Source organism: Bos taurus, chromosome 24 (assembly GCF_002263795.3).
Source record: "Bos taurus isolate L1 Dominette 01449 registration number 42190680 breed Hereford chromosome 24, ARS-UCD2.0, whole genome shotgun sequence".
NCBI lineage: Eukaryota > Metazoa > Chordata > Mammalia > Artiodactyla > Bovidae > Bos > Bos taurus.
The window spans coordinates 47,871,839-47,897,515 of record NC_037351.1 but is presented as its reverse complement, the minus strand read 5'-3'; the positions used below and the strand labels follow the sequence as shown (position 1 = coordinate 47,897,515).

The 25,677-nt window shown below is 47.5% G+C and overlaps 1 protein-coding gene and 1 long non-coding RNA gene across 7 annotated transcripts in view; one reads left to right on the top strand and one right to left on the bottom strand.

Annotated features, from left to right (window-relative positions):
• Nucleotides 1–25,677, top strand: part of ZBTB7C (zinc finger and BTB domain containing 7C) — a 382,751-nt gene that overhangs the window by 177,812 nt on the left and 179,262 nt on the right. The window lies entirely within an intron of this gene.
• On the bottom strand, nucleotides 3,483–15,257 carry LOC112444201 (uncharacterized). Its single transcript, XR_003032449.2, has 6 exons — nucleotides 14,740–15,257; nucleotides 14,491–14,635; nucleotides 13,422–13,608; nucleotides 9,791–9,899; nucleotides 4,232–4,317; nucleotides 3,483–3,569 (listed from the first exon to the last, which is right to left on the bottom strand). It is a non-coding gene; the product is annotated as an uncharacterized lncRNA (long non-coding RNA).

The window sequence follows — 25,677 nt, the reverse complement described above, 5'->3', positions numbered from 1 at the left end:
ATCCTTGTTTGCTTCTGGCCTCTGGTGGTTGCCAGCAGCCCTTGGCATTTCTTGGCTATAGATGCATCACTTGAGTCTCTGCCTCCATGTTCACATGGGCCTCTCCCCTGGGTACCCTCTTCTTATAAGGATGCCAGTCATACTGGGTTTAGGGCCCACCCTGATCCAATATGATCTTGGCTTAACTTGATTAAGTCTGTAATTACTCTATTTCCAAATAAAGTCACATTCACAGGTTTCAGCTAAACATGAAATTGGGGGCACACTATTCAATATCAGGGTGGGCTGGAAGGTTGGGCTCCATGTGACCACGCTGGTGGGGCATCTCGGGGTAGCTGTGCTTCCTAGGGCTGGCTCTGGGCTCAGGAGACTGCCCCAAGAGACCCACATGGAAGCCTCAAAGCTTCTTATGATCCGTCCTTGGTGGTCACAGGATGTCATTTGACCACATTGCATTGGCCATCAGTAAGGCCAGTTCATATTCAAGGGGATTAGACCCCCTCTTGACAAAAGAAATATCAAAGAATTTGTATCCATTTTAACCTGCCACACTGTGTGATCTTTATGGAGGCTCCTGTCCCATGTACCATGGTAGGTATTTTCACACTTTTTACCTCACTTAAGTCTCCTGATCATTCCGAGTTAGGTTTTGCTCACTCTTCATGTAGGAAGACCAATCGAGAGATTCTCTGTAACTTGTTCAGAGTCACACAGCTAGTGAACCATGGAGCTGAGATTTGAACTCATGGCTATCCCATCCTAAAGCATCCTCCTTCCAGAACATCACCCTGGAAAGAGAAGAGAGCTAACTCCTGCTGGTACCAGAAGCATTGGGATGGCATGAATATGAGGCTCTCGTGCTCATGCCATCATGGGCATTGCATCAGGGACTGTAACCACTGCTGCTGCGCTTACAATTCAATCGTGTCCAACTCTGTGCAACTCTATGGACTATAGCCCGCCAGGCTCCTCTGGCCATGGGATTCTCTAAGCAAGAATACTGGAGTGGGTTGCTATACCCTCCTCCAGGGGATCTTCCCGACCCAGGGATCAAACCCAGATCGCCTGCACTGCAGGCATTGTAACCACAGCAGCAGTATATTTTCCCCGGGTCCAATTCCCGCCCCCGTAGGGGCATGGCTTGACCACTACTGAGATAGGAAGAGGAACAACCTTTAAAAAAATGGCATAGCTGTTGAGGACACACCATTAACTGTTTAGAACCAGCCAGGTCTTAGATGGCAGATGAGTCAACTTCAACTAGACTTTAAACTGCCTTATTACAGATCAGCAGGCTAAATGACATGCTTAACAGTGCCATGACAGTTCTAAGGCTAGCCATGTAAGGCCAGAAAGTGGGTGGTGCCCGTTCCTGGCAATCCCCACCCCTCTTCAAGACAATTGGAATAATAATCCCAGGCATTAGCCTATGAAATTACCTAGCCCATAAAAACTAACCACCCAATATTTGGGGGCCTCTTCCCTTTTGAGATGCTTTATACTCCCTCTGTGGAGTGTGTTCCTTCCGGGGCCATTCTCCGTTTCTGAGACAGATCACGTTCCATCTATGGAATGTTGTTGTTGTTCAGTCACTCAGTCGCGTCCGACTCTTTGTGACCCCATGGACTGCAGCACGCCAGGCTTCCCTGTCCTTCACCATCTCCCGGAGTTTGCTCAAACTCATGTCCATTGAGTCAGTGATGCCATCCAACCGTCTCATCCTCTGTCTCTCCTTTCTCCTCTTGCCCTCAACCTTTCCCAGTGTTAGGGTCTTTTCCAGTGAGTCAGTTCTTCACATCAGGTGGCCAAAGTATTGGAGTTTCAGCTTCAGCATCAGTCCTTCCAATGAATATTCAGGACTAATTTCCTTTAGGATTGACTGGTTGAATCTCCTTGCCGTCCAAGGGACTCTCAAGAGTCTTCTCCAACACCACAGTTTAAAAGCATCAATTCTTTGATGCTCAGCCTTCTTTATGGTCCAACTCTCATATACATACATGACTACTGGAAAAACCATAGCTTTGACTACACAGACCTTTGGAATGTCCTTATGGAATGTATGTCTATGGGATGTATATCTCTATCTCTAAATAAATCTTCATTGTCTTTACTGTGGTTCACTCTTGGATTCTTTCCTGTGTGAAACCAAGAACCCACACTTGGTGGCCTGTCCCAGGGACTCACCTGAGACCTGGGATGTAACCATCCTCTCATGCCCCACTTTTTCCTGCAACACTATGACATTCGCCCCTTCCCCTCTTCCAGCAGCTCTTAGGATTCTTTGATATGACTGTTGGCATCCCTCGCTGTGTGTAATGAGACTCCTCCAGGTGGGGCTCCTGCATGTCAGGTCCCCTGGCTCTGCGACCCCTGGCAGCCTTCCTTAACTCTCCCTCTTTGCCCTGAGTCCAGATGAGGTCACTCTGTGGGCGGGGCCTGTGGAGGTGGCACACCCTAGTGTGGCCGGGGGTGACGGCTCCATGGTGCTGGTCTCAGGCTGGCCTCTGGCAGGGACCCACTGGCAGCTCACGTCCCTGCACTGGATGTGGTGATGTCCCCATCTTCCCCCACGCCCATCCCCTCACTGGTCTGGTGGGTTCACTTCAATTCCCTTCAGCAAACATGTTATGAGTACCAGCCATGGCCAAACTCTGTCCCACCCACAGAGACAGCACACCTGCCACGGTGCTGGGAAACTAGGAAGAGTCCTGAAGCATCACTTTAGTCAATTTGGTTTAATTTTAAGGGGGAAACTGAGGACCAGAGGGGAGAAGGAATACACAGAAATTTAACCAGAGAGTCAGAGAGTCATGGTTTAAGCTCAGCTAACTTTCTATCCAGTCCAGGGTTGCTTTCCCAATGTTTTGGTTCCCACTCCGTGCGGCTTCTGGCGGGGTCGGGGCAGACATTCCCGGAGCACTTGTACAGTGAGTCAGCCGAGGGTCCTTGACTAGGGGACCGGCAGGGCTCCGTGGTGAGGAGGCGGGGGAGGAGGCTTCCAAGCCTTCTTCAGGGGGGAGTTGTTTGATGAGCCTGTGAGAAGGAATGTTGATTCCTGCCCTGAGTTTCTCTTTATTGCTAATCTGCACAAAGAAACGTTAATGATTTTAATTACGGGGTTGGGTTAATACATCATGTAAATGATTTTATTTAGAAAATGCAAACTAATCCCCTTTGCAGAAAGACTCTGTCTGTGGACCCTCCCATCTGCTTGCCTGGCTGGGTGGAGGGAGGCTTGGGGGTGAGAGCCTCCCAGGCTGCTCCCTGCTTCCGGGAGGCAGAGCTGGGCATGCTGCAGTGCAGGACACATGCCCCACCACGTGGAGGCCCGAAGGGAAGGCTGGAGCAGCAGGGCTGGCCCTCAGCCGCAGCGGGGCAGGGCAGCTCCCCAGACTGAAGGCCTGTGCAGGAGACAGACAGTCTCGGGGGGCTGAACGCCCTCCCCCCAACCACCCTCCCCCCACCAGCCCTCCCCTTTTCTCCCAGCCTCCCATTTCCCCCCACTCCCTGCTATGGACTCTTGGACACTTCCCGCCAACAGAGCTGATTATTCCTCAATTTGTTCCAACCTGAAAATAAAGACAGATAAAGTGAAAATATTCCGGGAACAATGCCAAGCCAAAGGCATTAAATTATTAAGCGATCTCTATCTGAGTAATGGATTTATGCCCTTTAACAACTTTAAAAGAAATATAATGTTTTTCAATACCCTCTTTTAGGGAACTTCTTATAAATGAACTGTCCGTTTTATTAGTATTAAAGGAAATGGGGATTGAATCAGAGCTTCGAGGGCGGGTGATTATCTGCAGATTTCTCCTTAGAACTGGGGAAATTAACAGCACGGACTAATCCACACTGCTTTTTTTTAAAGGGCACTTTACACGACACTGTACAGTAAATTGGAAAATGTATAGCTATCCATCAAAGTAAATCTTGGGAATAAAATAATTAGAAACCACACAAGCATGGCCAGGGAAGATTGGAGCTAAAATTAGACTCTGTGTGGCTGTTTCTGGATGTCGCCACAGTTGGCGCTGGTGTCAACGGGGCAGGAGCGGGTGGGCGAGCAGGAATGAAGCTGGAGTTGGGGCGAGCTGCCCAGGCAGGCGAGAGGGCTTGGGGGGCATTTGAGGGGTGGCAGATTGGAGGGGGATGAACAGGGCATTTTGACTATAATCTGGCAGCTTCCTTGTTCTCCCCCGTCCCTTCCCCTGACCCTGGCTGTCTTTACCTCCAATCTGGCCGGCTCTTCCAGGCTGCTGTTTCCAGATGGTCTGAAGGTCTGTGGCCACCCCTGCAGAGCCAGATGGATTCTTTCTGGGAGAGGGAGGGGGTAAAGGAAGGGGGAAGAAGTATCCTTGTTGTTAAGCCTAGAGTGTGTGTGTGTGAGTGTGTGGAAGTGAGTGTGTGTGTGTGTGAGAATGTATGTGTGTGAGTGTGTATGGATGTGTGAGTGTGTATGGATGTGTGTGTGCATGAGTGTGTGTGTGTGTGGATGTGAGTATGTGTGTGTGTTGATGTGTGTGTATGTAAGTGAGTATGTGTGTGTGGGTGTGAATATGTGCGTGAGTGTGTATGGATATGTGTGTGAGAATGTATGTGTGTGAGTGTGTGTGGATATGCGTATGTGTGTTTATGGGTGTGTGTGTGTGTGTGAGTGTGTGTGTGTATGGATGTGTGTGTGTGAGATTGTATGGATGTGTGTGTGTGGATGTGTGTGTGTGTATAGATGTGAGTGTGTGTATGTATGTGTGTGAGTGTGTGTGGATGTGTGTGTGTGAATGTGTGTGTGAGTGTGTGGATGTGAGTGTGTGTATAGATGTGAGTGTGTGGGCGTATGAGCATGTATTAGTGGAGGCATAGCTGTGTGCGTGCATGTGTACACCTGTGGGTGTGCACGTCTGTGTGTGTGTGTGTCCAGTGCCCTCTGAGCTGGAACCTCTGTCTTTGGTTTTACTCCTGCTCAGAGTCTCCTGACTCCTGACTTCTGAGGAGGTTGTGGGTGGGCAGTGGGCGGCACCACTACTCACCAGGGCCGCTCCTGCCCTTCCTGCCTCAGCCTCCCCCCTTGGCAACCACTGTCAAGCCAGAGGGTGGGGTGGGGTGGTGAGGAGGGGGCTGACCCGGGAGGAGGAGGCAGAGGTGAGCAAAGGACAGAAGAGGCCCTGCCTCCCCCTCCCAGCCCACTACAACCCCTGCCCAGATACCAGAAGGCCAGCAGCCCCACATCCTCAACTGGGCAAGGTCCCAGGGTTGCCTGTGCCAGGCAGAGGGCACACAAGGGCCCGGGGTCGCCCGTGCCAGGCAGAGGGCACACAAGGGCCCGGGGTCGCCCATGCCAAGCAGAGGGCACACAAGGGCCCAGGGTCGCCCGTGCCAGGCAGAGGGCACACAGAGCCCTCTCCTCAGGAAGCAGGGCTAGGAGGATTTCTTCTCAGGCTCAGAATGAACTCGCCCATGGTCAGAACCAGCAAGTAGCCTTGGAAATCTTCTAGCCCCTCCTCCCATGGTACAGATGAAGAAACCAAGGCCCAGGGAGGTGGGACACAATTAACACCTTGGCTAATATGATTGTTGCTGCTACTTATTGCCCGAGGCCATACTTTCCTGGATGGTTCTTCTCCCTGGGCTGAGGAGCCACACGCTTGGAGAACACTGCCCAACCATCCACTCTTGCTTCCTGGCAAGCTCTTCACTCGTGGAGAGGCTGGAAGCCTCTTCTGGTTCCCTGAGGGGCCCTCCAGAGCCTTCTCAGCCCTCGCACCTGCCTCCTTGGTGTATGTTCCTCTCCTCCCATTGCTACAGCACAGCGCCTCACCGGTTCGCCCTCCCTCCTCAAGCCAACTGTTCAAACTGGGCTTCATCTGTGGAAGAAGAAGCTGTGCCTGTAGATGTCCTGCTCGTTACAATGTTTCAACTCCTGCTCTCTCATTTTGTGAGGGAGAGGAGAGGGAAGGGGCACCCGTTCACTCGCCATGTCTGCAAGTTTTATAATACCTCCCAGGTAGCATTTTTCTTTGTGGCTTTCTAAAATACATATTTATTTATTTACTGTATTTGGCTGCACTGGGCCTTACTTTCAGCGCGTGGGACCTTTAGTTGTGGCACATGAACCCTTAGTGTGGCATGTGGGATCTGACCAGGGCTTGAACCCAGGCCCCTGCGCTGGGGACGCGGAGTCTGTGCCACTGGCCCACCCATAAAGTTACCTCTGTTTTTTATACTTTTTTCTTTTCCTGATTTTCCTATTTCTCCCTTTAGTCACTAGAAAGCAAAGACTAGTCTAATGAAAATCTGATAGCCAAGCAGAGTTTAATAAAATGGAGCGCCTGTTTAACTATGGTCTGAAAGAATTAGCCAAGGATTAGGTTTCAGGCAATAATAATAAAAATAATAAACAATGTAAGTATTGACACTGTTAGGATAACTTGAAGTATCTGTGGCAAGGGGGAAGCTAGTAGCAAGCAGACTGATGCAATCTGAAGATAATTCATGGTGTTTGGAAGAGGCCATTACAAGTAAGACCATGACATGTGCCTTTCCTTCTTAGTGACTGGAAAAAGAAAAGGGAAGTTGCTCAGTCAGTCGTGTCCTACTCTTTGTAAACCCAAGGACTGTAGCCTACCAGGCTCCTCCGTCCATGGAATTTTCCAGGCCAGAGTACTGGAGTGGGTTTCCATTTCCTTCTCTAGGGGACCTTCCCGACCCAGGGATCGAACCCGGGACTCCTGCATTGCAGGCAGACGCTTTACCATCTGAGCCACCAGGGAAGCCCTGCAGAACTGGAGATTTATGAATTATCTTCAGATCATTATCTTATTATTATCTTATATATTATCTTATTACCTTATATTATTATTATTATATTATATATTATTATATTATATGTAATATATTAATATATTATATATTAATATATAATTACAATATTATATTATCTCATATTAATATAACATTATATAATGTATAATTATAATATATTACAATATTAATATATTATCTTATTATCTTATATCTTATATATTATTATCTTATATATTATCTTATAATTATCTTCAGATTGCATCAGTCTGCTTGTTCCTAGCTTCCCCCTTGCCACAGGTACTTCAAGTCATCCTAACAGTGTCAGTACTTACATTGTTTATTATTATTATTATTATTATTGCCTGAAACCTATGCTATGCTATGCTAAGTCACTTCAGTCGTGTCCAACTCTGTGTGACCCCATAGACGGCAGCCACCAGGCTCCCCCGTCCCTGAGATTCTCCAGGCAAGAACACTGGAGAGGGTTGCCATCTCCTTCTCCAATGCATGAAAGTGAAAAGTGAAAGCAAAGTCGCTCAGTCGTGTCTGACTCCTAGCGACCCCATGGACTGCAGCCCACCAGGCTCCTCCATCCATGGGACTCTCCAGGCAAGAGTACTGGAGTGGGGTGCCATTGCCTTCTCCGGCCTGAAACCTAATTCTTGGCTAATTCTTTCAGACCATAGTTAGTGACTGGAGAACTGGTCAAAAGGGGGATGGGTTGACCTGGTTCACCCACAAACTCTCAGAAATGTAAAGGCACCTGCCCCAAATGGTGGAGCTAGCATCTCTCTCTTCTCCGATTCTACATGGAACACTGGCCTTTTAATTCCCAAATGCCTGTCCAACCTCCTGGCCTAGTCAGCTGTGCTTGGGCTCTTCTGAGGGTGGCTCTCCTCAGATCTGGAGACAGAGAGGGGGTGCTGTCTCTGTGCTTTTGGGTACACAGTGGAGTGCTAACGATCTGGACGAGGATAGTCACTCTCTCAGGGAACACAGACTGGCCACTACTCTGGACGAAGCCCCATATGGCACCTGGAGGATGGGAGGGTATACGACATACATGCTTTGCCCACAGGTACTTCCAGTGACGGTGGGGAAGGGGTCATGCACATACAATTTAAAATCCTTGGCCCTTGGTGTTAGGGAAGGGGTTGGCCTGAGGCGCTTCCATAGTCCACCGCTTCCTGCCCTGCTGTTCAAAAGCCTTTGACTGAGATGTACGTCCCCTTAACAGACATGTCAGTTGGTGTGTTCCTTTAAGGACCAAGAGATTGGGAGCAAGTGGGAACAAAGATGGGAGAAGAGGGTAGCCGTTTGGGATTGTTGAGAAGGCAGTGGCACCCCACTCCAGTACTCTTGCCTGGAAAATCCCATGGATGGAGGAGCCTGGTAGGCTGCAGTCCACGGGGTCGCTAGGAGTTGGACACGACTGAGCGACTTCACTTTCACTTTTCACTTTCATGCATTGGAGGAGGAAACGGTAACCCACTCCAGTGTTCTTGCCTGGAGAATCCCAGGGATGGAGGGGCCTGGTGGGCTGCCATCTATGGGGTTGCACAGAGTCGGACACGACTGAAGCGACTTAGCAGCAGCAGCAGCAGTCCCAATCACAAGCCCAACCTATACTCTGCTGAAAGTGTTTCATATATATATAAAATGAAAGTAGTTGCCTGAGTTAATAAAGTATATGGGATCCTTTAATGATTTCATTATAATTGCCCTTTACTGTGTAGAGTATGTATTAGTCTGTGTACTCAGTCACTTCAGTCATGTCTGACTCTTTGTGACCGGATGGACTGCAGCCCACCAGGCTCCCCTGTCCGTGGGATTCTCCAGGCAGGGATACTGAGTGGCTTGCCTCGCCCTCCTCCAGGGATCCTCCCGACTCAGGGATCGAGCCTGCATCTCTTCCATCTCCCACATTGGCAGGTGGGTTCTTTACCAGTAGAGCCACCTGGGAAGCCCATTAGTTTGTTGAGCTGTTTACTGAGCATTTACTATGTGGCAAGTGTTGTGCAAAGTGTGTAGTTTAATAAACATTATCTGTAATCCACAACAACTCTGAATAGTGTCCGTGATTATCCCCAGTTTATAAATAAGGAGAAAGACCTGACAAGGTTAGTGGACGTGCCCTCAGCCAGTCAGCAGCAGTGCTGACCTTGATACGAGCTCTTACTGGAACTAAGACTTGCTGTGATTTAAAAATTGGCTTACTCGACAGAGCCCCTCATAACTCAAATGTTCTGGAAAACTGTTCTTACCATGGCTGCCTCCGGTGAAGTACAGAGGCGCCCTGGGAACCTGACACCGTGTGGCCATTTGCTCCAGGGCGGAGGCCAGCAGGGTGTCCGCTGTCCCCCTTTGCTATCTGCCCTTTCTGTGAGGCCGTCCCTGTGGCCCCAGCGTCTACTTGCTGCTTCTGCCTACGCTCTTCTTGTGCTGATGGCAGCTCCTTTCTCCCATCATTTGGTTCTCCTCAATTTTATTTCATCAGATCTAGTGTTTTGAGGTTTCTCCATTGATTCTAGGTTTGTGACTCTCGTGGACTTTCATGGAGTTGATGTAGGATGCTGGATGAATAGGTTATTAGTGTAAATGCATCTGGGTCCTCTATCACTTAGAAAACGAGGTTAGCAATAGAGATCATAAACAACAGTGGCTTAAATCAGGGGTCCCCAACCTCCAGGATCTAATGCCCAGTGAGCTGAGATGGAGCTGATGTAATAATCATAGAAATAAAGTGCACAATAAATTTAATGTGCTCGAATCATCCCAAAATCATGCCCCCTACCCCTGGTCTGTGGAAAACCTGTCTTGCATGAAACTGGTCTCTGGTGCCAAACAGGTTGGGGAGTGCTGTCTTAAGCAATTTCAAAAAAATATTTTTTTCCAGTAAAGAAAGCCAAAAAATAGGCAGTTTGGGGCCAGCATGAAATAGTCACAGTTATATGGGATTTTTATCACACCATTCCACCGTCCTTACCATCTTCATGGCCCAAGATGGCTACTGCAGCTCCACCTGATGTGACTCTTCATGAGCTTTTATGTGAACCCCTGGGCTTCCCTGGTGGTTCAGATGGTAAAGAATCTGCCTGCAATATGAGAGACCTGGGTTCAATCCTTGGGTTGAGAAGATCCCCTGGAGAAGGAAATGGCTACCCACTCCAGTATTCTTGCCCAGAGAATTCCATGGACAGAGGAGCCTGGTGGGCTACAGTCCTTGGGGTCTCAAAGAGTCGGACACAACGGAGCAACTAACACTGTGTGAACCCCCCAGAAAACTGCTACATATATCCTGTTAGCTACCTCCGTCTGTAAGGCTGACTTAGCAATGTAATTTTTTCAGGTAGGTAAGTCACCCAGGTTTCTAAGTCATAAGGGAAGAAAGATTATTAGGTCAGAAAACAGCAGTCTCTAAATCAGATCCTCTCCCTGAAAACCCCCCATTTTCAGGGACTGAAGAAGAGAGTAAGCAATTCTCCCATTTTATAGATGCAAAAGTTGAGACTAAAGAAGTTTAAGTGACAACGTCATAGTAGCAGAATGGGGACTAGAACCTGGGACTTCTGGTCACTTCTCTGGCTAGCTCAATGAAGAGCTAAGCCGGGATGCCATTTCCACAACTCCTACCCCCACACACATCCGCATGTGTGCATATGTGTGACAAGGGTCTGTTGGTAAAATAACTCATTGCAGTGTGTTCAAGTGGAAAAACTGTTCTAGAACCAGGGCCCCCTTCCCCCGCCCTCTGTCCTGCGAAAGCTGGCTAATTGGATATCTCTTAGACATGTGCTGCCTGCTGGTTTGCTGACTGGTGGTGTGGGAGAGCCAGGGAGCCTGGGGTTGAAGCCCTTGGGTTTCTAGAATAGGTTAATGATGGTGATTAGAAGGGATGTGGTGGGGAAGTGCCTTACTTCCTATCCTGATCCTGTTGCCTCTGTTGGGGTCTCTCCTGGGCCAAAACCATCACTGCTGGGTCTCAGGGCTGACCCTTGAGACACTGCTTGGTCTCCAGGCTGCTCTGACCCTGCGACCCTTCCACAGCCCCAGTGTAAAACCATCCTCCGGCTCTTCCCTTGGGAAACAGAGAAGTTCTTTTGTCCAGGAGCCCAGCTGTAATCACATGCAGTTACTGGGCTGGGATCTTCCTGTCAATTTAGTCTTCAGAACTCTTTTTTTTTTTTTTTTAATGCACTGGCACAGAGCCTGAACTTGGGGTTGGCTATCTCAGAATGCAGCTCAAGGCTGGCAGTCTCAGGGGCAGGGCCCTCTGGACCAAGATGTTCTAGCTCTATACTTGCCTCCTCCCCTCCCCTTTTCAGATTTCTAGCTGCTTCCCCTGGAGCTCTTTATGGTGCTGAGCCCAGGGTGTAGGGTTTGCAGAGCTGGTTGCTTGCTAGTTCCCATGGAGGGATGAGAAAGCTGAAGGAGACTCTTTCTCATGCCCTTCTCAAGTAAAGGGGGCTGCTTGTAAAGTCTAGTAATGGTTCCGTGTCAGTCACATTTATACACATTGGAACAGGAATAGTCCCCTGTGCCCTGTGTCTGCGTGGGAAGGCCCTCACCTTCCCTCGGAAACCTGGGGTTTGAAGAATTGCTCTGGCTGGAGTAAGAGGTGGGGATGGAGGGGCATCCAGGACCGCTTTGGGTAAAGCCCCTGCTTCCCCAACCCTGGATTTTCTCACCTGAGAGATGGGGATGACATCATGACCACCTGCCTTACTTACATCCCGGGAAGGCTAAGAAGAAACAGACAGGCAATCTGTACAAAGATGGTCCTAAATCCTGTGCAAAGACGGTCCTGCTCTCAGCACACTCTTTCATCGTCCTCTCTTTGACTGCAGTCCCCTGCTGGGCAAGCATCTCACACATCTCACAAGGCCATCCAGGTGGGGAGTTGGCAGGGAGGGCAGGGAGCTGACCCTAGAGCCCAGCCTGTTTCTCAAGTCAAGGATGCAGCCTTGACTGCATCCTGGGCTCACTGCATGCTTGCTCGTGGCAGGGCAGAGGGAAGAATAAAGGAAACATACAGTAGGGACTTGAGATTGGGGTGGGATCGTGGGGAAAGTGAGAGGTGGTGGGGGAGGTAAGAGGCACACAGCCAGTAAGTGGTCCCTTTGCCAGTTACTGACGTGCAAGGTGAGTTACTGTAGCCTTCTGTCCCTCCATGTTCTCCACTGGAAAACGGAATCAGTGGTAATATTTGTTTCACTGGGTTATTCCAAGGATTCAGTTCAGTCAGTTCAGTTGCTCAGTTGTGTCCGACTCTTTCCAACCCCCGGACTGCAACACACCAGGCCTCCCTGTCCATTACCAACTCCAGGAGTTTACTCAAACTCATGTCCATTGAGTCAGTGGTGCCATCCAACCATCTCATCCTCTGTCGTCCCCTTCTCCTCCCACCTTCAATCTTTCCCAGCAACAGGGTCTTTTCAAATGAGTCAGCTCTTCGCATCAGGTGGCCAAAGTATTGGAGTTTCAGCTTCAACATCAGTCCTTCCAATGAATATTCAGGACTGATTTCCTTTAGAATTAAATGAACTTAGAAAAGTTAGCACTTAGAAAAGTACATGACACTTATAACTGCTCACTGTCACTATTGCTGGCTCTTGGTGGGTTTATTTTCCCACACAGTGGGGCAGAGGCCCTCTGAACCTGGATTTAAGGCTGGATTGTGGGTAAGAATCTGAAAGTTGGGACCCTGGGTACCTGGGACATAAGGATGGCATGCAGGTGAAAATCTGAGCTCTGTGGGTTGACCCTTGGCAGTCTGGGTTGTGAGCTATGTCCCCCTCATTCAGCGCAGTGTCCAGCACTCAGATGCTCAATAAATACTTGTTGCTTAGAGTTCTCCTTGCTCTGCCCCCATGTGTAGGGAGGAAAGAAGGCACTGCTACTGTCTGAGCCAGAGCCCAGCATCACTGAGCAAGTTCCAGACTCGCACCCCAGATGTGGGTGCTGGGATTGTAGCCTTGGCTTACTAGCTCTTGGCTGATGTGTATTAATTCAGCTCCTCTCCGCCCTGGCCTGTGTCTGATTTGGATAAGATCCAAACAGCGCTTGCTCTAGACCAAACCAGTCTGTGAGTGAACCTAACTGTGCTGATTTCAGAGGGAGCTGGGCTGGTGGCTGAGTGCAGGTGCTAGTTCGGCAGCTTCTCGAGTGGATCTCCCGTACATGAACTAGGAGAAGCAGAGCCTCAGCCTTCTGGTCCAAGAGCAGATGTTGTTGGGTCTACCAGGCCCCTCAGCAGCAGACCGTGGGTCCAGTGAGAGGGCCTGAAGGCTCTACACCACGTCTGTGGGCCTCAGAATCTCATGGGACAGGTGTTGTCCAGCACCCCCAGCTGCCAGGCCATCTTCCGGGCATCGATGGGCATTTGGAGGGCTTCCTCTTTACCTGCTCTGCCTCACTTTAGTAGGCTCCATCTCCTCCCATCTCCCTCACTCATCCGGCCCTCCCTACTGACCCCAGTTAGCCCAAACGAGGACCTGATCGAGTCACTCAGCTGCTCCATCATCCTTCCCACTGTGGCTGAGGAAGTGGGGGGCGGGTGCAGTGGGCTAGACCCCTGCTCAGAGGTCTTTCTTCCCTCATCCTCCCACTGGGCCCACCTTTTCACCATTTCAGGTGCTCCTTCTGCAGATGAAGGCATCGCCACGTGTTAAAATGCAGCCTCTGAGCAGGTCCACGTGGGCCATGTGATCCTTAGTGTGGACGGGCACACGGAGCTCGCTGTCACTGCCTGGGCCGGGATCTGCGCCACGCCACATGCAGGCTGTGTGACCCGCAGGTCCTCACCTGGAACACAGAGATAAGAGTAGTGTCCGCCTTTCAAGGAGGTGGTGAGGAGTCTGTGAATTGCTGTGTTTGGGGGCCGGGGACCCGCGTGCAGGTCTGTCTCTCGCTAGATACTTGCGTGGTCCTTGTCACTACTGTTTCCTCCGCTGACCGAGGCCAGATTCCACCAGGAGGCTGACATCACGGCCTGGTCTGGGGAGGGCAGGAGCCAGCAGTGTGTGCAGTGCAGCAGGAGGGAGTGGGGCTCAGGGCAGCTCTACCACAGACGGTTCACTGGGAACTCGCTGCAGCGGCGATAAGCTGGAGACCCCAGGTATCTTAACCCAGCCCCCCAGACAGGGCCCAGGCTGGAGGGTCCAGTGAGGTAGTGGACTGAAAGGGCCTGGGGCAGGGGTGCTGTTACTGCCGAAGGAGGATGGGGTGAGCTGGCGAGCTGTAGTGGACCCCAAGGATGGGAAGGGCCCTGCCTGGGGCTTGTTGGAGGCCCGAAGCGGCAGTTGAGAGAGCCCCAGCAGCCTGGAGCAGAGGCCTCCACTCTCAGCACCCAGACAGCGGCCTTCAGAGTACAGGCCGGGTTCCTGATGGCTAGAGGACCGAGGGCAAGGGTGTAGGGCATATGGGCAATGGGCCCAGGGCAGGGGGCTGTCAGGTGGGAGCAGAGGCCTGAGTGGAAAGGGCAGTTCTCAGACAGAGGGGAGCAGATCCAGGGTAAGGAGACTTAAAATGCTTTAAGGCAGTAAAGGGCAAGTGTGCTTTTAATTTAAACAACAACGGTAACAACAATACTACTAGCAGATGCCTTGGTGAAACCAGACTGCACTGTGTTTCCTGGTTGTCCTGTGTGAGAGACACCCAGGCCTGTGACCCCCAGCTCTTACTCACCGTTCACCCATTTGCTCCTGGACAAGCCTGTGCTGCACGTGTTGCTGGGTTGCAGCCATCTCAGCCCCCCTGGGCTCTGCCTTCATTCTAGGAGGGGCAGTATCAGCTCTGTGTCTTAGGGATGTTTCTGATGATTGTGTGGAGGCTAAAGGGCAGCAGAAGGGAGGACAGGAGAGTTTGAAGACAGAGTTTAGAGTCTACCTAAGAAGCTCCAATCCTTTGCCCACCTGATGCGAAGAGCTGACTCACTGGAAAAGACCCTGATGCTGGAAATGACTGAAGGCAGGAGGAGAAGGGGACAACAGAGGATGAGACGGTTGGATGCATCACTGACTCAAAGGACATGAGTTTGAGCAAGCTCCAGGAGATGGTGAAGGACAGGGAAGCCTGGAGTGCTGCAGTCCATGGGGTCGCAAAGAGTCAGAGATGACTGGGCGACTGAACAACAAAAGGAGTCTGGGGAGGAATGGTGTACAGGTTTGCGCTGGCTGCCATGACAAAGCCCCACAGCCTGGGGAACTCAGACAACACCAGTTCTTCTCTCACAGTTCTGGAGACCGGAAGTCTGAGGTCACGCTACGGCAGGATCGGCTCCTCCGGAAGCCGTCGGGGAAACTGCCCCCTGCTTCCGCTGGCTCCACGTATCTTGCTGTCAGTCTTCTGTGTTCCTTCTGTCTTTGGTGTTCCTTGGCTTGTAGAAGCGTCACCCCGACGCCTGCCTTCATCTTCACATGTCCCCGTTTTTCATTGGATTGGGGCCCACCCTACTCCAGTATGACCTCTCCGTAAACAGTTACATCTGCAACGACTCTTATTTCCAAATGAGGTCACATTCACAGATACGAGGGGTAAGGAGTTCCATATGAATTTCGTGAATTTGGAGGGACACGTTTCCACCCATAATGGATGGGGAGGGTCTCCTGGCAGAGGGAGCCAGGGGATGGAGAGGAGGGTTGGATTCCACAGGCAACCAGTACCTGGGCTTGGCAGACTCAGGACGGACAGGCGTGGGACTGACTGAAGGAGAGGATGTTTTACAAGGACCCCGTCTTCATCCTCACTCACTCTGGAACAGGAGCCCAAGGCTTGAGAAAGGAGTCTGGCCTAGAGACCTAGGTTTGGGGGTTTCTAACTCACACCTTTGTCCCTGAGGGAGTGAGTGCCAATGACCAGCCGCTGATATTTCTTCCTCCCTCAGTTCCTATTGGCAGTGTGGCTGTTGCTACTCCTTTTGCCTCCTATCCCTAAATGATTCAGTTGGTTACGTAACTTCAGTTACATCAGCCAACACTCTCTCCACCGTAAGACTGTGAGTCTTGGAGACCAAGACAGCATTTTCTACCCTCCCCAGGTTTCTCTTGTGCCAAGAAAATCCACAGAAGAACTCTTCCTTTTTAGTGGCTGACTGGAGAACACACGTTTCTGTTCAGCACCAGAAAGAACTTGAAGATAAAACTGCCTGCAGTGAAATCAGTTGCCTGCTAAGGTAGTGAGTGCCCAGTCACTGGGAGTGCTCCCACTCAGGATAGATGATCATGCGCTATGGGGGTCCTCTGGCAGAATCTCACACTGAATAGAGAGTTGGCTTGGATGTCCCCTCATGATCTGTTAATATCAAGATGGAATAATGATGGTGGGCTGTTTTTTGTTTTTTTTTTTTTAACCTAGATCTCAGGGGAGATTTACTTATTAATCAACTTATATTTTATGCTGTGCTCACTTCAAAAGCAAAACAAAAAACTTGGTGACCTTCTGAGCTTTCAAAGCACATAAATATGATACGGTAACTAACATTAAAGTGGAGACCATGTGATCTAGCAATTCTGTCTCCAGGAGAACATCCAGAAGAAAGCAGAGACTTGAACAGATACTTGTGCATTCATGCTTGCAGCAGCATTATTCACTGCAGGCAAAAAGTGGAAGCAACTCAAATGTTTGTCGATGGATGAATGGGTAAGCCAAATGTGGTCTGTATAGACTGTGCATACAATGAAATGTTATTCAACTGTAAAAAGGAAGGAAATTCTGACACATGCTACAACTCAGATGAACCTTGAACACATCATGCTAAGTGAAACTTGCCAATCATGGAAGTACAAATACTGTACGATTCCACTAATATAGTTATCTAGGGTAACTGTAGCTACCTGGACATGCACCAGCCCGTCCGATATATCAGATTCATAGGGACAGGAAGTAGATGGTGGTGGTCAGAGGCAGGGGTAGGAGGGACTGGGGAGTTGGTATTTAATGGGTGTAGAATTTTGTCTGGGAAGATGAAAATGTTCTGGAGGTGGAGGGTGGTAATGGTTGCACAACAGTGTGGATGGGCATGATGCTACCAAACTGTACACTTGAAATGGTTACAATGGTAAATTTCATGTTTTCTATATTTTATGTTATCTGTATGTTAACTACAATTTAAAAAAAGACTTAGAGAAGAAGAAACCACCAGCCCTTCCAGGTGGGTGTCGTGCAGCAGGCAGCACACAGCCCCTCGGGCACTGCCACCCATTCCCTGCCCGCACACGATGCCCGCTCTCATGGAGGGACAGGCTGGTGCATGTCCAGGTAGCTCTGACTCACCTCGTCCTGCATTTGCCCCACACGTCATCACAGCTGTGCATTGCGGAGGCCATTTTTCATTCCAGCCTTGCCTTTTGACAGCTCCGTGGAGCCACCCACCCTTGAAAGCTCAGTCTGTTCCTACCCATGATATGGTCCGTTAGCCAGCCAGCCCTTATTGTTTAAGCACCAGTTCTCATCCTGGCCCAAGTTCTGGGGCAAGTTCTTTAAGCACACGGGATGCACTGCTTTTAGCTCAGAACAGTCAGAACCAGTGCCCAAAGGAGAGGTTAATAAATTTGAGTCAAGCACATACTTTCTCTGCCCTGTTCTCTTTACTATTGTGTAAAAGTTAGTAGTTTTCTTTTCAGATCTGATGGAGTTAAGGTGTGTGCTTCACTTATGTCAAGAATTCACTTATGTCAAGAGTAGTGAGGTGCTGGGACTTCCCTGGTGGTCTGGTGGCTAAGACTCCATGCTCCCAATGCAGGCTGTCTGGGTTTGATCCTTGGTCAGGGAACTAGATCCCACATGCTACAACAAAGACTCAGTGCAACCAAATAAATAAATAAATGTTTTAAAGGAAGAGTAATGAGGTGCTGGTGAATGTAGAGTGTTCTCACGGGAATGCCCTCAGCAGGCTTTGCAGTCAGGGCCATTGTGTCTTCTAGTGCGTGTGGGAGAGGCCAGTGAAGACGGCGACTCCCAGGGTGAGAGTGGGTCCACTCAACACGAGCGCAGAATACGCTGGTCCAGTTGTGATTAGGGCCCTCGCTGAGAGTTCTTCCACAGCACGCTCTCCTGGCTGGGTTGACCTCCTGACACTGGTGGTTCGGGAAAAGGGAAACCAAAGTAAGGCACCGTGTGGTTGAAAACAAGGTCCTGGAGATGGGGAAGGTGAAGGGATACTAGGATGTAGGCTCACAACCAGATCACAAAGCCACCGGGTCTGGTCCAGTGTTACGTACCACATGAGCCATTCAGCAATGAGTCATAAACTAACTTGGCCCTTCTCTTCTCTTGGCTTGGATTTTTTTTTTTTTGTAATTAATAAACTTGATTTTTAAGAGCAGTTTTAAGTTCACAGCATAACTGAGCAGAGAGTGCAGAGACTTCTCACATACACCCTGTCTCCACACATGAATTATCAAGGTCCCCCACTTGAGTGGTTCATGTGGTACATTTGATAAACACAACATAATCACTCAAAGTCCACAGTCAGCATTTGGGTTCACTCTTGGTATTGTATATCCTATGGGTTATGGCACTGTATAATGACATGTATCTACCATTGTATCTTACAGAACACTGTATAATGACGTGTATCCACCATTGTATCTTACAGAACGCTGTATAATGACATGTATCCACCATTGTATCTCACAGAACGCTGTATAATGACATGTATCCACCATTGTATCTTACAGAACAGTTTCACTGCCCCAAGAACCCTCTGTGTTCTTCTTGCTCAGCCATCCCTCCCTTGGTGACTATAGATTACTTTAGTCTCCAGAGTTTTGCCTTTTCAAGAGTGTAGTATAGTTGGGATCATACAGCATGTAGCCTTTGTAGATTGGCTTCTTTCACTTGTAGTTTACATTTAAAGTACCTTCATGTATCTTCGTGACTTGGTAGCTCATTTCTTTTTAGTGTTGAATAGTTTTCCATTGTCTGAATGCACCAAAGTTTTTATCCATTTACCTACTGAAGGACCTCTTGGTTGCTTTCAAGTCTTGGTAATTATGAATAAAACTGCAATAAACATCTGTGTGCAGAATTTTGTATGAATATAAGTTTTCAATTCATTTGGGTAGATTCCAAGGAGCATGATTGCTGGATTGTTTGATAAGAGTTTGTTAGGTTTTGGTTTTGAAAATATTGCCTCCTATTCGGAGAAGGCAATGGCACCCCACTCCAGTACTCTTGCCTGGAAAATCCCATGGATGGAGGAGCCTGGTGGGCTGCAGTCCACGGGGTCGCTAGGAGTCGGACACGACTAAGCGACTTCACTTTCACTTTTCACTTTCATGCATTGGAGAAGGAAATGGCACCCCACTCCAGTGTTCTTGCCTGGAGAATCCCAGGGACGGGGGAGCCTGGTGGGCTGCCGTCTATGGGGTCGCACAGAGTCAGACACGACTGAAGCGACTTAGCAGCAGCAGCAGCAGCATTCTCTAGGATGTCATTTCACTTTCTTTAAAAAGTTTTTTTTCATTTATTTTTGGCTGCCTGGGTCTTGGATGCTGTGCACAGTCTTTCTCTAGTTGCAGGGAATGGGGGCTATTCTCTGGTTGCTGTGCACAGGCCTCTTATTGCAGTGGCTTCTCTTGCAGAGCACAGGCTCTAGGCACATGGACTTCAGTAGCTTGGACATGGGGCCTCGGTAGTTGTAATCAATGGACTTAGTTGCCGCTTGTCATGTAGAATCTTCCTGGACCAGGGATCGCATCCATGTCCTCAACATTGGCAGGCAGATTCCTAACCACTGAACCACCAGGGAAGTTGAATAGTGTGTTTAATTCTATAAGAAACTGCCAAACAGTCTCCCAAACGGACTGCACCATTTTGCCTTCCCACTAGCAGTGAGAGCGCCTGGCTTCCCATAGCCTCCCCAGCATTTGCTGTTGTCAGTGTTTTGAATCTTGTGATATCTCCTTTTTGGTTTAATTTGCAATTCTCTAGCAACATAGGATGTTGGACATATTTTCATATGCTTCGTGTTGTTGGTCGGTCGCTGAGGCTCATATGCTTACTCGCCTTCTCTGGTGAGCTGCCTGCTCACGTCTGTTGTCTAGTTTTAATCAGTTTGTTCATCTTCTTATTGTTGAGTTTCAAGGGTTGTGTATTTTGTGTAATAGTCCTTCATCCTATGTGACTTTTGTAAGTATTTTCTCTCATGTTCTTTTGACAGTGTCTTTCACAGAGAAGAAGTTTTTAATTTTAACAAATCCAGCTTATCAATTATTTCTATCATGGATTGTATCTTTGGTGTTCTTGTTTAAAGCGTTATCACCATGCTCAAAGTCATCTAGGCTTTTCCTATGTTTTCTTCTAGGAGTCTTATAGTTTTGCATTTCACATTTAGGTTGATGATCCACTCTGAGTTAATTTTTGTGAAGGGTGTGAGATCTGTGTCTAGGTTCATTTTTTTTTTTTGCTTGTGAATATGCAGTTGCTCCAACTCCATTGAAAATACTTTTTCCTTGTGTTGTCTTTGTGTTAGTTGCTCAGTTGTGTCCAAGCCTTTGCGATCCCCATGGACTGTAGCCTCTGTCCATGGAATTCTCCAGGCAAGAATACTGGAGTGGGTAGACACTCCCTTCTCCAGGGGATCTTTCCTGACTCAGGGATTGAACCTGGGTCTCCCCGCATTGCAGACAGATTCTTTACCGTCTGAGCCACCAGTATTATCTTTGCTCCTTTGTCAAATATCAGTTGACTGTATTTATGTGGGTCTATTTCCAGGTTCTCTATTCTGTTCCATTGATCTAGTTGTTTGTTATTTCATTGATACCACATTGTCTTGATTCTTATATCTTTATAATGCATCGTGAAGTCAGATAGTGTCAGTCCTCGAACTTTATTCTTTTCCTTCCATATTGAGTTGGCTATTCTTTTGCCTCTTGGTATAAACTTTATGGATTTTTAAAAACAACTTAACTGAGATGTAATTCATTTATTATTCAATTCACCCATTTAAAATATATAATTCAATAGTTTTTAATATATTCACACAGTTTGCAACCATCACCACCGTCTAACTCTTGAACATTTTCATCACCCCAAAGAGATACCCTATACCCATTAGCAGTCACTCCTCGTTCTCTCCTCCTCCAACCCCTGGCAGCCACTTAATCTATTTTCTGTCACTATGGATTTGCCTCTTCTGGATATTTCATGTAAATGTAATCATGTCACATTGGTCTTTTGTGACTGGCTTCTTTCACTTTGCATAATGTTTCCAAGGTTCATCCACATTGTAGCATATATCAGAACTTCACTCTTTTCTATGCTGGAAAACATTCCACTATTTGGATATACCACATTTTATTTATCCATTCAACAGATGGGCATTTGTTTCCATATTTTAGTATTTTGAGTGATGTTGATATGAATATTCCTGTATAAGCTTATGTGTGGACATATATTTTCATTTCTTTTGGGTAGATAGCTAAAAGTAGAATTGCTGGATCATATGGTAACTCTGTATTTAAGCTTTTGAAGAACTGCCAGAATGTTTTCCAAAGTGGCTGCACAATTTTACACTCCTATCAGCAGTGCATGAGGCTTCCAATTTCTCCACATCCTCGCCGATACTCGTTTTTAGCTGATTTCTTGATTCTAGTTATCTGAACAGGTGTGAGGTAGTGTCTCTTTGTGTTTTTGATTTCCGTTTCCTTGATGGTGAGCAAAGATGCTTATTGGCCGTTGGTATATCTTCTTTGGAGAAATTTTAATTAAGACCCTTTGGCCATATTTTAAAAATTGGGTTGTCTTTTTATTTTTGAATTCTAAGATGTCTTTATACATTGTACACAGAAGTCCTTTATAGGTATGTGCTTTGCACTTTTTTTTTTTTTTTTACATTCTGTGGGTTGTCTTTTTACTTTCTTGATGATGTTCATTGAAGGAAAACAGTTTTAAATTTGAATAAGTCTGATTTATTTTTTCTTGTGTCACTTCTGCTTTTGAGGTCATTGTTGTTCATCTGCTCAGTCGTGTCCGGCTCTTGGCAACGGCAGCACGCCAGTCTTCCCTGTCCTTCACTATCATCTCCCGGAGTTTGCTCAACCTCGTGTCCATTGAGTCGATGATAACAACCAACCAACCATACTCTGTCACCTCCTTCTCCTCTGGCCCTAAATCTTTCCCAGCATCAGGGTCTTTTCCAATGAGTTGGCTCTTCACCTCAGGTGGCCAAAGTATTGGAGCATGTCATATGACAGAAGTTTTAAATGAATTTTCTTGCGAACTTTTGGTAAATTTGTGTCACGCTAACTCAACTAAGATTTAAGTTTGTCAGGGACAGAATTCATGGGAAATTCATTGTTGTATCAGTCCCAGTGCCTGGGCTTGATTATTTGACTTAGATCTGTCTTGTACCTGAAGTCAGAATGCAGATACTCATCTCATAGAGGTTTCCAGCCACCAACCAAATGCCTGTCCAGACTCTTTAGACTCTGTGCAGCGCATTTTGAAGCCAAGGACTGACAGGTGCCAGCGTGGTTCATCCATCCTCTTCTCAGCATCAGAGGGTTAAATGATCTTGCACTGGCTGAGACCTCTTTCTTGTCTATCTCACTCTGCAATATCCATCTCTGTATAAACACATCCAGGAGAATATTTTCTATTTTGCCTTATGGGCAACAGCTGCTGTTTTTGCCAGGCTGTCATCTATTTAGTTGTTACTTTTTCGACTTTATTTTTAAACAGTATAGCATGGAGAACAGCAACACGGAGCGCGGGACAGATGGAGAGCAAATCCAAATAACAGACTTCCAGAGCCATGCTAATACGAGTGCCGGGCGTGGGGTGGGGGGATAAAACCAGATTGCCGGATGGCTCAAAGCAAACAAATATCAATAAATCACAAACTACGTGGGGAAAGGAGGAGCAGATAAGGAAGTGGCCCCTTGAGCCATCCTTATGCCAACAGAGAGTCTGGGACGGTGGGAAGCGGGTGGATGAGGCTGGATACCCAGAGCTTCCAGATCAGGCCGGGCAAGAAGTGCTAACAGAGCCCTCCTGGGGCAGGCAACAGATTTCCACATTGGGTAGGTGGAAACAGTTAAAGAGCCTGCAGGAATTATACAGAAGTAAAGCCACATCTCTCTTATCTGGGTAAGGCTGCAGGCTCCGAGCCAATTGTTTTCCCCCTCTTCCTCTCCCAGGAAATAAGTAGGAGAGAAGTGTGTTTGCAGATTGGATTTAAAAAAAAAAGAAGAAGAAGAGAAGAAAACTCATTTATTAATTTCCTCCAGAGCAGCCAGCCTTTGAAACAAACCAAGGCCTGAGATACCGGCCTCTTGGTCCCCAGTGGCCACATCAGAGGATGGTCCCCGCAGTGGCAGCTGCACTTGATGACCCCTTTCCAAAGGTCACTCTTGTTTACTTGTCTTTTCAAAGAGGACTAGGTGCTGGTGCAGGTGTCTTCTTACCTTTGGGGCTGACTTCCAATGCATTAACCTTTTTACTCGAATTCTGCTCCGTCAGCTAGGCCCCTGGGTTAGGACAGCCACCCAATGCCAGCTTTAGCCCTCACTTATACCCTGACTGGTCCTGCTTTACTCTCTTCCTGTCTCCCCACTGAAGTCCTGCCCCTGGCCCCTCCACCTTCTTGGTAAAGTGCTCAAATCTGAAATGTAAAGCTTGAAGAATTTTTACGAGAGTCAACACTCTCATAATCAAAGCATGGTCATGTTAGAGGACATTCCAGCCCTCTGGAAGGCTCCCTCTTGCTCTTTTCAGTTGGGACCCTCTCAAGAATAAACACCACCATGATTTCTATCATCATGCAATAGTTTGCTGTTTTGAACTCATATAGATGGAATCCTGCAGTATTCACTCCTTTTGTATTTCACTTGGCATTATATCCACGAGATTCATCCAGTTTTAAGAATATGCCAGAGGTTCATTCCCATTTGTTGTTGTGTGGTATTCATGGTGTGACTGTACCACAATTTACCTACCTGTTCTACTGCTGGTGGACATTTGGGTCACTTCTGGTTTAAGAATATTTTGGAAAAAACCTTCTATGAACATTCGTACTGATATCTTTTAGTGTACATAAATATTGTTCCTGTTGGGTATATACCTAAGAGTTCAATTGCTGAACTCTTTTCTAGTACATATCTATTTAGCTTTCATAGGTATTGCCAAACACTTATTTGAAATACTAGTTTATAGATTTACATTTCTATCAGAAATTTAACAGTTAAGTTGCGCCATATCCTCACCAACACTTTGGTATTTTATTTTAGCCATTCTGGTTGATGTAGTGGTATGTCACTGTGCTGTTATTTTTGCATTTGCATGATTTTATTTGTTTAGTGGCTACTTTGGTATCCTTTTTTGTGAAGTGCCAATTCAAATATTTTCCCATTTTTTTTTAACTGGCATGTCTGTCTTTTTCTCATTTGCAGTGCTATATTCTACATATCAGTTCTCTGTTGTGTATCTTTTCTCTGTGGTTTGCCATTTTACTCTCGGAATGATTTTTTAACTATGTTCTTCGTTTTAATAAAATCTAATTTATCAGTCTAAGTACCTGTCCAAGTACTGGAACTTTATATTATAGTCGTGATATCACAAAGTGGAACTTCTCCAACTTTGTTCTTCAATATTGCCTTGGCTATTCTAGATTCTTTGAATTTCCATATAATTTTAAAATCACTTGTCAGTTTTCACACACATATACACAAACACATGTGGGCCAATCTGCTGGGATTTTTGTTGGACTTGCATTGAATATGTAGATCAAACTGGAGAAAATAGACACCTGAAAACTATTGATCCTTTCACCTCCATTTGTTTAATCTTTGATTTCTCTTGGGCTTCCGTGGTGGCTCAGATGGTAAAGAATCTACCTGCAATTCAGGAGACCCAGGTTCGATCCCTGGGTTGAGAAGATCCCCAGGAGAATGAATGGCAACCCACTCCAATATTCTTGCCTGGAGAATCCCCATGGACAGAGGAGCCTGGCGGGCTACAGTCTGTGTGGTCACAAAGAGCCGGCTGATACTTGAATTTTTCCTTTGATTTTTCTCACATTGTTTTATATCTCTCAGTATAGATGCTATGCCCATATGTCATTGGATTTATTTCTTAGGCATTTAATTTTTTGAATGCTATTGTAAGTGGTATTTAATTTCATTTTTTAATCTTGCATTTGTTTATCATTAGTCTATAGAAAATACAATTGATTTTTGATTATGGACTTCGTATTTGGCAACCTTGCTAAAAATTCATTTACTAATTCAGGTCTTGTCTTAACCAAACTATAAACAAACTGGGAAAGGACATCCCCCAATGCCTTTTGCAGAATGCTGCCCCTCAATAAATGCTCACTGAGTGTCCTGAAAAATCTTCCTGCAGCAGGAAGAGAAAGAGGGATGTTCTCTGGGCCCCGGGGACCACTGGTCATTGGTCCCTAGGCAGGTATAAACCCACTCAAGCTTGCTCCCCACCCCACCCTCAGCTGAGCAGCTATTTCTTGTTTACTATCCCTTGCCACCATTACCTCTTTGCTTAGTGGCTAGGAGAGGTCATGCAGAGGCCACGCGGAAATCACTGGTGGGACCAAAGGAGATGGAATTTACACAGCCTCTCTTTCCCTCCAGAGATCATGCCTGGCTTTCTGTAGGAGGCTCTGGCCTGGGCTGGGCTCTGTTGGCAAAAGCGTGCACTGACCCTGAAAGAGTGAGTGCATGGAGGTCATCTGGGCCTTGGAACACCCAGCACAACCATTCACCAAACATTCACAGGGTCCTAATCTGTGCAGCCCTCTCCTTGGTCCCCACTTTGGCCGGGCCTTATCTTCCAGGATTGCGCTGCAGACAAGGCAGCAATGCCCACACTACCTGAAAAGGAGGAGGGGTCCTTAAACTGGAGTGGGAGACCTGG